A 4,105-nucleotide genomic window follows, 5' to 3' on the forward strand; every position below is an offset into this window, starting at 1 on the left:
AGTATATTTCGATTCCTAAAATCGCTATGTAAAGTACTTATAGGTGAATTGGTGCCGCATGATGTGCAGAAGTCGAGTATATCTTTTGATCTGCGTTTCCTGGCGTGTTTGTGTTTTTACGGGCATGGCTCTTACAAAAAATACGTTGGTAATAGTTATATGCTTTGGGATCAAGGGCACAATCGACTCAATCGATTGTACCCATATTGGGATTGTTTCACCCTCAAGCACAGACGCCACTACTCCTCTCTCACTTTTCATGAACCGGAAAGGTTTTTTTAAGTTGATGATAAGTTAATTAGAAAAGCGTGTGAAATATAATATCAAACTCTGCCTAATGAAAGCAAAAATTTTAGAAAGCATTTTCAAATCTACTGCATCTGGTAATTGAACAAAAATTAAATAAAATATTTCATTAGGCACCAGAGTTCAATTTTATGATTTTCTACTATCGCTTATATTGTTTGCAACAATTATTTCCATCTCCACTCCAATATTCTAAATTTAAGAAAAAATCACATACAATCCGTGAAATAAATAAAGTTATGTACATATGTATGGTCAGACAAATAAGCAATGCTGCCACTCTTTTCCAGTAAATCTTCCTCGAATTTGGGAGATTTCAGAGGAATTTAGGAAATCGCAGAGTTGATTTCTGCATGTATTTCCTAAATGCAAAAAAAAAAATTCATTTAGTTGCATTTAGGTATAGAATTTTGTGTGGCTAATGCCCGGTTTCATAGTCCATACTTAAGTTGTGCCTAAATAAAATCTTAGCTAAGTATTGTTGCAAACTGAGTAGTCGTTTGCGTTTCACAGTCAATGCTTAATTTCTATAAAATTTTATTATGATATATGGCAACGTTATGGGCAACATATGTTTTACAAATGTCATTCATAAAAATATGTTTGAAATATTTAACTTATAACAGACAATACATAAATTTGCGAGGAAAACTATATCAAAAATTGATGAACACAACAAAAGAACCCCAAATTTCATCACTAGCGAGTCGGAGCACCTATGGGAACTGAAGGAAAAGTATAAGCTATTATTGAGTGCAAACACTTGCCCTACGCTACGAAAGATATCGCTGAAAATTCAAAGCAAATTCAAAACAAAAATCAGCTGTTATTTAAGCATTGCTTAAGCCTCCCATTTTCAGTGCCTAAGCATAACCTAAGTATGAACTGTAAAACACTATTTTCCTGTTTTATTATATATTAAATAAAAGAAAGTTGTGTTAGTTACACCATTTATAACTCAAGAACAGCTGAACCGATTTGGTTGAAAATTGGTGGAGAGGTAGCCTAGAACCGGCGTAAGGACATAGGATACCTTTTACCTCTTTATACCAAAATTTAATAAAACTCATAAATACAAAAATTATATTTCAAAATTCATGTTTGTAGGAATCATTTGAATATATGCGTACAATTTTAAACAGATTCTTCCTCAAAAATAATACAATTGCTAAGTATTTGGAATAGTAGAAAAGAGCTGCAACCAAATACGCAGTTAAATAGATTATAACTGGCTCAGTAAAACTGATGTCATAACCTTTCCAGCGGACTTTTTCGTTTTTCCACGCCTGAGAACCGGTTCATCATGTGCAGTCCACTAGAATAACTGTCGATTAGACTTCAGTGGGAAATGATGGAGCTATGTTTCTATTGTCAAACACCGACGCAAAAATTCGGTTTTATTACGATTAAAGAGAACTCAAACACTTCTCAGAATCAGTTATTCGTTGTGTTTGTTGGATTATGAACTTGCGAGGCACACACTTTGCCCAGAGCTTTCGCCTCTTTAAGCTTAGCAAATATCTTTTCATCGGTGGATTTTCATGAGCCAAAATACAACAGTATTTTCACAAAAAAGGCAATGCTTCATTGACACACGAAATGTTTTATGATCCATTGTTTTGTAAACTAACACAAGCTGCTTCACAAAAATTCAAAATCTCCTTAACTAATAGTTATAATCCAACTAATAGAAATCATATATGTACATAGATGGTAGTTGTAGTATTTTCAGCCACAGTGAAGCGTGGACGGGTCCTCTAGTAAATATATATATATTAGACCTGGCGTTATTGTTTTTTTTTTTGGAATTTTGAGTACGGGGATTGGTCAAATATGCGATTCGATGTAATAATTCATGTGGTAAATTTTTAACTCAATCAGAGTGTGTCAACCTGTGCCATAATGAGGTCAAAGTTCAAAATATAGAAAAATACTTGGTTTTTTTACTGTTTATTTATTAAAGAAAAAATAAAATGACGCAGTTTTTCCACAATTTGCATTTCAATCACTAATATATGTCTCAAGAATATTATAAAAGCGAAGTTTTTGTATATGAAGGGAACTTTTGCCTGTAGTTCTCGACAATATGAAGAAAGTATTGTTTATATTCTTCGCTATGAGTTAAAGACCGGTTAAAATCTGTTATTAGTTTTACTTTCCTCTCAGCAGAATCATTAACAGCAGTGACGTTTTTGAGGATTTGAACACCTTTTAAATATTCTGCATTTTCGCACCAGTTTGAGGGATCTAAGTTGAAAAATTTTACGTCTATTTCCAATCTTGAAAAGATATTTCTAGTTCTATGCGTTACAAAACAATTTAAATCTTTACTTATGAATGCGTTCATTTCTTCAATGCTGCCGTTTACATTTTTATGCAGATAAACGCCATTTTCGTCATTGCTTTCAAACTTTTTTTCTAATGCTTGTGCTTCAACCATCTTTCTTTTCATATTTAAGTCCACATTAGAATCGAAAAAGGCGAGACCAACGGCTTTCTCGGACAGATACCATAAGTGGTTTTTCATTTTATCTAATAAGGCTAATCCAAATTTGGTGCTTCGACTGCATTAGTAGTTCGAAACCAATACGGAATATAAAGACGCACCAGGAAAATACACACATTGCGGAATCAATTCAAATGGCTGGAAGACATTTTAAATTGTTTTTGCAAAGCAAACATTTTTAAGGCATATATCGCTTTTGACATAAACCTGGCATGTGACGTCGCGCCAGGTGCACGAAAGGAAAAGTTCGGGATGCCTCCACCTAATAAACATGAGTTGCAATAGCTCTTTGTAATCAATGGCGAATGTGGTCTTTTGCTATATTTTTGATGCAAAATTCTTTATTGGCTTCACATTCCTCTGCATTTATAGCACGTCACACTTCTTCATCCATGATTCCAATTGAAAGATCTTTTGAATTGAAAGTGTTCCATTCCCGCGAAAAACGTTCAAATATGGCAACTTCCGGGCCACAAGATTTTCCAAAATATATTTCAAATACAGCTCGTAGTATGATTTCTGCAATATGATGCCTGCATGGCAACCACAACAAGATACGTTTCAATTTTTGTTCCAGCAACATTCCAGCACCGTTACGTTTACCAGTGTTTGTAGCTGTCGTGACAAAGCATACCATTTCCACCGAATTTATCATATTCATTTTTTCTAAGTAATTATATATGAACTGGGCGATTGCTTCACCAGTTCCACATTCAATAATTGGAATGGAAATTAATTTTTCTATATTAGCTGCCGTTAAAACAATAGCTAGGCGTTCTACTTTTTCCTTTCCAGTCATTGCAGGAAGTAGTTACCGTCCCAGTGTAACACAAATGTATCAGGGATCTGAAAAATTTTCGAACTGAGAAGTATTCATAACAAATCCAAAATTAACTTTTATACCTTGAAATTCTCACTAATTTCTGTACCATGACGCCGACGATATTCCTTGCGCTGTTTTCTCAAACTTGTACAATTAATAACCAGATCTTCAATATTGTGACCCAAAGCTTTAGCTGTTGCAATAATAAAAGAAATTGCGAGTGGGGTTGACATATTGCCAGAATCCATGCAAGCAAGCATTCTATCATCTATGAAGCTTTTTTTAACACCTTTTTTTCAGCTCGTTGTTGTTTGATACGATCATCAACTGCTCTACAGATTTTTCAGACTCACATTTACTTTCATCACTTATTTCATAGTCTACGCTCAGCTCTAAAAAAATTAGTTGAAAGAGATTTATTTATATTATTTGTTTCAGCAGAATTAAATAAATACCTTGAGTGCTTTCCA

General features: G+C 33.9%; 1 long non-coding RNA gene across 1 annotated transcript; it reads right to left on the reverse strand.

Moving 5' to 3' along the window:
- Window positions 1-2,333: 2,333 nt before the first annotated feature.
- LOC126766777 (uncharacterized) lies at window positions 2,334-3,867 on the reverse strand. The gene is made up of 3 exons (XR_007668955.1): window positions 3,716-3,867; window positions 3,515-3,658; window positions 2,334-3,478 (listed from the first exon to the last, which is right to left on the reverse strand). It is a non-coding gene; the product is annotated as an uncharacterized LOC126766777 (long non-coding RNA).
- Window positions 3,868-4,105: the final 238 nt, after the last annotated feature.

Source organism: Bactrocera neohumeralis, unplaced genomic scaffold (genome assembly GCF_024586455.1).
Source record: "Bactrocera neohumeralis isolate Rockhampton unplaced genomic scaffold, APGP_CSIRO_Bneo_wtdbg2-racon-allhic-juicebox.fasta_v2 ctg2513, whole genome shotgun sequence".
Lineage (NCBI taxonomy): Eukaryota > Metazoa > Arthropoda > Insecta > Diptera > Tephritidae > Bactrocera > Bactrocera neohumeralis.